This window comes from Rosa chinensis, chromosome 6, assembly GCF_002994745.2.
Source record: "Rosa chinensis cultivar Old Blush chromosome 6, RchiOBHm-V2, whole genome shotgun sequence".
Taxonomy (NCBI): domain Eukaryota; kingdom Viridiplantae; phylum Streptophyta; class Magnoliopsida; order Rosales; family Rosaceae; genus Rosa; species Rosa chinensis.
This window is the reverse complement of record NC_037093.1, coordinates 29,684,747-29,694,721: the sequence shown is the minus strand read 5'-3', so window position 1 is coordinate 29,694,721 and position 9,975 is coordinate 29,684,747. Positions and strand designations below refer to the sequence as shown.

The following is a 9,975-nucleotide window of genomic DNA, read 5'->3' as shown; positions in this document are numbered from 1 at the left end:
ACCTTCACTCTAACCAACATGGGAATGGACAAAGGCATAATTTTCAACTTTGAGCCTTTTACAAATTTGAAAGTCCAAAACCACACTTCAACAATTTCCCAACAGTTTTCTTTTCAATTTTTCTTCTATTTTGCCGCTTTTCTTTCTTTCTTTTTCATTTTCATTTTCTTTCTTTTTTTTTTTTTTTACGGCAAATTTTTTTTTTCTCTTCTTTTTTTCTTGGATTTTCCCCACCCCACACTTGTCTTTCATCGTCACCCCTACATACTATGTCATGCTCTACTAAGTCCCTAAGACAAGGGTAGAGATATCCTGTACTAAGCTCATGGTAGGGTAGTGAGGGTGATGAAACAAAGGTTTTCAACGTAGGCTCAAAGGGGTTCATTCTAAGGAGTCCCACGACGGGCACAATTGGGGACACATGCTTGTTTGGCTATGGTGGTTATCCTAATGCCTTCTATCCTATCCAGGATCAGTGCATATTATGGCATGCAAGTTTTGACAGTCACAACAGCCGAGTTCTAGTACTCTCTAGTCCATTAAAATCTATGGCACATGATCATTGGATTTTCAAAGAATGATGAGGTTTTGCAAATACAGCCATGAAATTTTGAATTTATCAATAAGCACTCAAAAAGAAAGTATTTTAGCTCAATAGCTCACTTAGGGTCAAATGAATTAGACTTAATCCTAGCATGCTTAATGAACCAAGTTACAATCCTATCTCAAATCTTCATACAAGCATCACAACGTCGATTAACCACAGAATTCAATTAAGTCCTATTTCGATTGTGAAAACCTTCAGCCATGAATTCAGAGACATGTTCATCCTAGACGTTAGGGGCATCCTAAGACTCAAACAAACAAAAAGACTCGAAAACCAAAGAAATTTTTTTTTCATTTTTTTTTTGAACTAAAATAAAGGTGTAAACCCACCCCACACTTAGAATCTACATTGTCTCAATGTAGGCAAAAAATATGGTATATAGACCCTAAATATGGGGGCTACGAAAATAAGAGAAGGTAAAATAAACAAACAAACAAAGACACAAGTACAATTCAACCTAAGCAAGTGAAGGGTAGAAATGTCAAACTCTCGTTGATGGCTCCTTCACAGCTTCGGTTGAAATGGGTTGCCTCCCATGCAGCGCTTAATATTTATAGTCCTTCAGCCTGGACTTTTTTCCTTGTTCACACGTGCTCATTCCTTGGGTTCCTCCTGGAGGGGTATCTCTTCCAATGTGTGCTCCACAAAGGACTCACCAGATCAAGTGTTAGTAACATATACAAGGTTAGGAATACAAACATTATGTCTTTCCTTAACTTTCTAAGTTACTTTTATATTTACATACTTAGGTACTGGAACAGAGGACCCAGTTTGTGTATTGGAACTATAGAACAGCTACACTCGACAAGGTCATGTTTAATCCAATATACCTTAAGCATGTCACACAACATTTTTTTTTTAGTTTGTTATAAACATAGTTAATATCTCAATTGATTCCAAGTTGTAAGTCGTGCCCAATAGAAACCACTACTATTGGTGAGATACGATATAGGGATAGTCGCCTAGACATAAGTCTCTTTCCTTTGTTTCAGAAGGCTGGATGGCCAGATTAAGAGGTAAGTGAGAGGGAGGACTCATTTTGGTGATACTACGGAGGCTACTCCCTCATTGAGGTTTAGGCCCCTATCGGCTACTCCCACATAGTGGTTTAGGCTCATTCTATAGTATCTCTGAGATCCAATTGAACCCATCACCCAGGGTCTCAACCTAAGACACCATCTGTATGCGCCCCTTACTCAGCTGGGAAATTAACTAATGTGTTAGACCGTTCTCCAAGTGCTAATAAAGGCCGCCCTCAACCTCAAGAGACCTGAGTAAGGTACTAATGAAGGGTTTAGGCCAATATTAACAAAAGGGCCCTTGTCTACTCATACGATTTTACACACTTACAACAATTAAGTATTTAGCTAAATTCATAACCTAAGTATATTAATCTATATGAAACACATACAATTTACAACATGCTAAAAAAAATTCATTCTACAATGTACAATATACAATTTACAACATGCTGAAAAAAATCTAAGTGAAACACATTCAATTTACAATATGGTTAAAAAAAAACAACTTCAACAAATTGTACAACAATGATAAAAGACATGCTTAATTTCATAACACTCACAAAACTTAAACTAAATCACAATTAAAGCTTGGCCTAACCGAAACCGCAATTTGTCACCATTCCACAAGTGTAGTACAAAAATTAGCATGCATTCTATATACAACAAAATCGATGACACTTTAAGTGCAAGGGATTTTAACAATCCCCGGCAACGGCGCCAAAAATTGATGCGGCTGAAATAGCCTCACAATTTAACCCTGCAAAATGTAGTTGTCAGTATAGGATAAGCAGGGATCGTTCAGTCCGGGGATTGTAGGGTACACCTACACAAAAAGGTCAATTAACAAATAAAATAATAAAATGGGGGGTTTTGAATTTTGGTTCCTAGTCTACTTAAAATAAAAACAAAAAAAATAAAACTATATACAATGATCGACTTCCCTAACCTAGACCAATACCACTCAGAAATTACTAAGTGTAAAAACAGAAAATTCATTTCAACATGCTACAAAAATGTGCCCATCTTAAATGCCTAGATAAGAGCTCAAATGAAAAGCCTCAGCGGATCAATCCATTTATCTGATTCGTTCTAATGTAGGCATGGATCGGAAAAGTCCTTACCAAGCCTAATACTACTAAATTTCGAAAACACTCAGCGTAATTCTCTTAACTAGTAGTATTATCTAACCCTCGAATCAACTCACACGTGCAAATTAACCATTACACATAGAATTTAACACGTAATTTCCAGAATCATTTAATCATTAAACATAGTTTTTACCACTTTTTAGAACCAATTACTACTCGTTTAACTCAGCGCCTTAACAAATAACAATTGCTCTTGGCAAATTAAGAAAACACACAAGAACTCTCACCGTTATTCTAGCATGCAAACTTATGAACCTAACTCTGAAAATGACCTAAACACGAAAAAGGGCACAAGATTGTAACATGCATCATAAAAGAATTCTCGAATTTAACTCAATAATAAACTGAAAATCTCAAAAATATTAATAAAAATATTCTGAAAATCTCATGTCTCCAATTACACAACTTGCAAATTGAAACACACAAAACCGAAACAAAAAATATAAGTAGAGTCATAGTTACACTTTGAAGCTTTCCTCAGCGGCTTAGCAACAAGGTGATGAACTCGTCTCTGCTATGGTGGTGGAGCGTCCTTGACTCAGTGCCTTAGAGCTTTGTAGATTGATGGATGGATGGTGTCACAGTCTTGTAGGAGATGAAGGTTTGAGGAGTGAATTGGGCAGTCTTGGAATGGTTTTTGGCCAGGAAGTGATAGGCAATGAATTATCTTGGTCAAGAAGTGATCTTGGCTGGGAAGTGATGCTAATTCAGTTCTGGATGTTGCCTATTTATAGGGGAGCATTGGTTGGCTTTTCCAGCTGAAACGTCTCCTTTATGGCCTTAAATCCTCTCATAATGGGGCAATTCTTTTAATTTCCAAGCTGAAACGTCTTTCTCTTATTTATTTCCCAGCTGAAACATCTTTCTCTTTTATTCCTCAACTGAAAACGTCTTTTCTCCTTTATTCCCCAACTGAAAACGTCTTTCTCTTATTTATTTTCCAGCTGAAACATCTTTTTTCTTTTATTCCTCAACTGAAAACATCTTTTCTCCTTTATTTCCCTTCTTCATTGCTTGGTCAAATATCTTAATGCTTTATTTTATGACTCCATCATTGCTGTTTCCAAGAGTTCAACCAGGCAACGTTTCCTACAACAAGCAGGAGAATATCAGAATTTTCTAGAGAAAATAAAGGAAAATTAAAATGTAAAGACCGCAAAAATAGTTGACAGTTAGGAATCCTGATCCAACTAGGATTTTTCATGAATTTTACTTTTTCCGCCTATTTCACTCCAAACACTCAACAAGACTTTCAAAATGACTTAATGACTCAAAACACTAAACTAAGGGAGAAATAAGGCTAAAATGAGGCATATAATTAATAATATCGTCACACTTTTTTGCTCCTATCAATCTTTCTCTTATTTATTTTTCCAGCTGAAACATCTTTTTCTTTTATTCCTCAACTGAAAACGTCTTTTCTCCTTTATTCCCCAACTGAAAACGTCTTTCTCTTATTTATTTTCCAGCTGAAACATCTTTTTCTTTTATTCCTCAACTGAAAACATCTTTTCTCCTTTATTTCCCTTCTTCATTGCTTGGTCAAATATCTTAATGCTTTATTTTATGACTCCATCATTGCTGTTTCCAAGACTTCAACCCGGCAACGTTTCCTACAACAAGCAGGAGAATATCAGAATTTTCTAGAGAAAATAAAGGGAAATTAAAATGTAAAGACCGCAAAAATAGTTGACAGTTAGGAATCCAGATCCAGCTAGGATTTTTCATGAATTTTACTTTTTCCGCCTATTTCACTCCAAACACTCAACAAGACTTTCAAAATGACTCAATGACTCAAAACACGAAACTTAAGGGAGAAACAAAGCTAAAATGGAGCACATACTCATTAATATCGTCGCACATTGTGCTCCTATCAGTGGTTCATAAGCTTTTCGTGTGTTTGGTACATAATATTTCACTAGACATTCAATCTACATTCTGTAGTATAGTTTGAACTGATGTCCATATTTATGCTAGACATCAGTTTTGTTTATACATCGATGTCCATAGTTATTCTAGACATCGGTTTTTGTTTATATATCGATGTCCATAGTTATACCAGACATCGATTATTGTTTATATATCGATGTCCATAGTTATACCAGACATCGATTTTTGTTTATATATCGATGTCCATAGTGATCTAGACATCGGTTTTTGTTTATATCTCGATGTCTTTATTTATAGTAGACATCGTTTTTGTTTATATATCGATGTTCATAGTAATGCTAGACATCGGTTTTTGTTTGGTAACTGATGTATTTTCGCATTCTTGACATCGGTTTTTGTTTTCAAACTGATGTAATTTCTGTTTTCTGACATCAATTCTTCATCAGTAACTGATGTTTTTTTCATATCCCTTTCCTGCTGAATTTGGTACTAGAAAGCTGATCGACAAATAACATGAAATTCAAATGTAATTTAAATATTAGGGAATTATATTAATTTCTATCCAAAATTAGAGCTTGAGGTAGTTTCAAAAGTTTTGCACAATAAACCCTAACCTACTTTAAGGCTAGTGTAGAAGATACCACTACTGCAATAACTACATGTAGTATAATTTGTTCACAATTCATCCTGATATTACTACATCTACTACAAAATGGTCAGCAAAATCTAGCCTTACTCAAAATTATATTGCTTGTCAAGATCTAGCTATAGCAAAGTCTGCAAGTAGTCAGCCGCTTCAATGCGCACCTCATCAAGTTGCTCTTGGGTATATGAGTTCCGACTCTTTGCCGCCCACTAGAAATGTATAACACAACATAAGTCATAACACAGTAAATCACAGCAAATTATAACACAGTAAATCACCACATATGATCCATCAATAGTAGTTCACAGTGACAACTCAAAAAAGAAAAGAAAAAAGAAAAAAAAAGGCGGTTACCTGGGAATCAAATGCTTTCAAGTTCAGATATTTGATCTTCACAGTCCATTGTGGATGAGACACCTAATCCGTAAATTTTAGCGGTATTGTTCTGTATCAATAATGGACATGTAAAAAGCAATCCTCTATATTAACAAAAAACATAGTAATACAGTGAAACAAGAGTGACGAGAAACAATAGATAATAGCAATTTATTACCTTTCCGAAGTACAGTGAAGCCGTCGTTCCAAAAACTTTTGGCTTCATACTAGAGTACTAGACCTGTGATAAATTCCTGCACCCAAAGAGAAAATATTGCCAAGTTGGTCGACAACAAACGATATAACTATGCATATCTCTTAACAAATCACAACAAAGAAATGGGAGGAACACAACAACAAAATCAACCTTCATTATCTTTGTATAAGGGTGGCTTCCGGTAGCCCGATGGCACTCATCCATAACCATCAAGCATACTGCTTCTATGGTCAAGAATGCCTTTCTTAAGGCATCCAAAAGAATCTGAGGAGGCGTCATAACAGAAGTATGTCGTGTGCCTTATGAATAGTAAAATCTTTTGAGAAGCTAGTTCAAACAAATTACACTTGTTAAGACTTTAATAGCTCTTTTCAAATGTGGTTCTCACTATGCTAAAACCATAAAGGGAATACAGATAAAGGAAAAATTAAATTTATGCACATTAGATATGAATAAAATAACCAATTCCTTCTATTTCCATAAGGGTCACATACTAGTTCTCATCAATATAATTTCAATAAATTATGTGCATGCAACAGAAAGTGCTCTAATTTACCAGAATCGGATGAACTGGCATCCACAATTGGTAACAGCTTCTTTAACTCATTTTTTGATAAACCAAGTTAGTACACTTAAGTAGTCCCTCACGTGCCTTCATCCTGAGTAAGTTCATATATGTGTGAGGAATTCATTTATGACATTTTAAAACTTAAGGGGGGCATCGATGGAAGGCATGCTTAATAACAATTTCCATAACCTACCAGTTAACATTTCCTCTAAGGGTATTGATTTCTCCATTGTGGCTAATAAGGTCCCAGCTGGGGAAAGTATTTGTTGAGAATCAAGAATGTAACTGCGGGAAATATCAAAATAACCAAACTTGTCATACACAATTCCATCTTCTCTATTCAAAATATGGAAATCCAATTCTAAAAATTAACCTAAAACTACACACATGAAACTGTGTTCAGGCCACTCCAGTTCAAAGTAAAATGCAGTGCCAGTACAAATGAAAATCCTAAGCTATACTTTCCAAACACAATTTCCTTTTCACCATTCATTCGAAATTTCAACCCTAACAACTGATCATAGAGAGCAGTGCACCAAGTTCTGCAAACATGATTACTTGATAATGAGGTTTCTTACCAACTCACCCAATGCATCCAATTTCAATTAGTAATCAAGGGAGTGGACGAACTTAAGAGATCATTCAAATCTCAATGCCTTAGAAGTCATTCCTCAAATGAAAAATATGATAATTTTGTAAAGGATTACTTTTGAAGTGCTATATTGTAATACAGAGTTTTGATTCGTATAATTCTAGTAATCACATCCATAAACAATCACACAATGTCAAAAGTAAATCTGAATATCAAGGATCCTTTGGGTGCTATAGTGGTGAAAAGTGAACCTAAGTGAATGTCATGAGATCAAAATCGGGTAGTACATGCTTAAATGGGAAACATAAAGTTGACATGTGCTTGGTGTAGAGTTACTTGCCTCGGTAAGTGGCCTGAATCCGCAGTCCCTTGAAATGTTTTTGCTCACAACATTTTTAAGAGAACCTCCAAATCAGTGTTAACAATCCCGTCAGTACCCAACCTATACGAAGCAAAATCTATCATTCTATTATCAAAAGTAGGAGTAAAAAGTAGGAGCCCAAAAGAAACAAACACATGAACTTCATAAGGGCATAAGAATGTAGCATGGAGAAATTGAATGAACACAAAGGAAAGAAACATAGAAAATGAGATTAACAAGTAAATGGCCCAACCTAGAGCAGAAAGCAATTGCACAAGGTGTGTGCACGCACACTCACAAACACTTAGATTATAGCTACTTAGCATTATCATAACACATTTTTTCAATAGTCAAAGATACTAAAGCTACTAACAGAGCAAGAATTTCAATGAAAGAACATTTCAAATAGAACCAGGGAACACTTTACCCTAGAAGTGGTGGGATAGCACCAACAACAGTGCCAACCCATGTATTTACTGGGTGAATTTGCTTTAATGGAGTATACAGAAATGCATAAAGTATTAAATTGGAAGCATCAAGACCAGTTGCCTGCATATTAGCCTGCAACAACCTTGTCATAAAAACTGCAACATTAGTCCGAAACTGATAGCCAATAAATTCTAATGTCATACAATAGTTTTAGAAGCGGGTATTTTCATGGGGCCACCTTGCTTGCCAACAAAGCAGTGCCAGCTAAGCCAGCAGTAAATGCCTAGGCAATTGCATGAGGCCTAGTAATGCGTCCTGAAGGTAGGGGTCTTTGCATCGTTCTCTTCAGTTTGGCATCATTATACTTCTCGAACACCTATAACAGAAAAAATTACAATAGCTCAACACGTTATGGAGTTAAAATGTCAACATTAAAACACTAAAGAAGTAAAGATACTATAATGTTCCACTATTTGCACCACATAAATCAGCTTAAGAGCAACTGCTGAACAAAACTTTTACTGGTGCAAGGTAAAAATACACCATAGTCAGTCAACAGAAATAAGGTAACTGATAAAGTTTCTTCAATGCTGTATAAGTAAACTATCTTATGAAGACAAAGTAATAACTTCATAAATCGTACTTGAGAGAATTCAATTGAAATAATTTTAACTAATGATTTTTTTTTGTATATTTGTTCAGAGTTTTCCATATAGGTTTGTATACAGGGGGGATTATGTCCTAGGTTGTCTATAACCTTCATATCTACTTAAATAAAACAAATCCAAAATCAACAAAATTCAAACAACTAATAAACTCCAGTCTGGAAATAAACTAATAAAAGGGAAAGTTGATTAGGCGAGAACACTCACCATAATATACCAGTTACATACATATATATGCACATATGTATGCAAAACGAAAAAAGAAAAAAATGTTACAAGAACGAGAACAAACCTGATTTAAAGAGTTAGCAGATGCTGCAAACATCATGGTACCAACACATATCCAACAAAGTCCAGCAAAATCGACGGCACTGCCACTTCCAAGAACAAATCCAGTTCCAGAAGTTGCAGCAACTAGCATGCTGAATTGCAATCGAACAAAAAAAAATAGTCAGACAACTTCTTAAACTGACTTCAGAAACCAAGTAAAAAGAGATTGAGAACAAACCCAAGACACGGACTTTGAAGAATCAGAAATCGAACCCAGAAAGTTTTCAGCTTCTCACTGATGAAGTATTATCCCTTTGCACCAGAAATTAATGAATGTAAGTAAAACGAAAGGAATTATGTGTAATTTAGCATTCTACAATAGACAACAATGAAAGCTGTGAGTTTGGAAAAGCTCAGACCTATTAAGAACTCCACCCAAAGCAGAAGGGATGAGGACATCACATTCCTGAATCCAAAAGAACAATACATGAACCTAAAGTATTATTCTTTAATATAAATTCAACTTCTTTCTATCAAATAATCATTAAAACCATGAAATCGATTTCATTTTAGTATTTGCTGCGAGCAACCAAGATCGAGTTTGAGGCTGTTCGTCTGAAAACGCAGAAAATCAAGGAGATATTCATGAGAGATAGATCGATTGAAGATGTTCAAATCATGGAGATGTTCAAAGTCAAAACCCAAACAACTTCTTACCCACTTACAGTGGAGGAGAGCGAAGGTCGTCGACGCCTCAACGGTCGAAGAGAAGGGCTGAGAGGGGGAAGCCCACGGAGAGATGATGTCGCTTTTGGGAAGCGACCAATTTAACCCTGAAATGTCATTAGTAGTATAAAGTAAATAGGGATCGTTCTATTCCGGGGATTGAGGGTACACCTGTCAATGTAGGACAACAAACAATTAAAATTAAAACAAAGTATAATATTCACAAAGGTATTTACAATTATAAACATTATTTACGAAAATAGGGGGGATTTTGTTGTTTTTGGTTTTCTTTTTCGAAAATAAAAGCTAAGCTAACAAAATAATCAAAATGCAAAAACATAAAAAAATAAAAAATACAAATGGGATGTGAGAACAAAGATCAAAGTCGAAACTCATGATTAAAATTGATTCAAGTTCATCATTGTTCATCATAGTCATGCAAGAGGAGTTGATCATGTG

General features: G+C 35.3%; 2 long non-coding RNA genes across 6 annotated transcripts; both read right to left on the bottom strand.

Annotated features, from left to right (window-relative positions):
- Positions 1–6,059: 6,059 nt before the first annotated feature.
- LOC112169015 lies at positions 6,060–6,748 on the bottom strand. Its single transcript, XR_002924489.2, has 3 exons — positions 6,667–6,748; positions 6,462–6,564; positions 6,060–6,232 (listed from the first exon to the last, which is right to left on the bottom strand). It is a non-coding gene; the product is annotated as an uncharacterized LOC112169015 (long non-coding RNA).
- Positions 6,749–8,078: 1,330 nt separating this feature from the next.
- Positions 8,079–9,590, bottom strand: LOC112169066. Of its 5 annotated transcripts, none has more exons than XR_002924528.2 (5): positions 9,508–9,590; positions 9,210–9,405; positions 9,029–9,102; positions 8,813–8,942; positions 8,079–8,231 (listed from the first exon to the last, which is right to left on the bottom strand). It is a non-coding gene; the product is annotated as an uncharacterized LOC112169066 (long non-coding RNA). The 5 variants fall into 5 exon arrangements; XR_002924530.2 differs by having other exon boundaries at positions 9,210–9,256; positions 9,516–9,576; XR_005802486.1 differs by having other exon boundaries at positions 9,210–9,256; positions 9,508–9,545.
- Between the last annotated feature and the right edge of the window lie 385 nt (positions 9,591–9,975).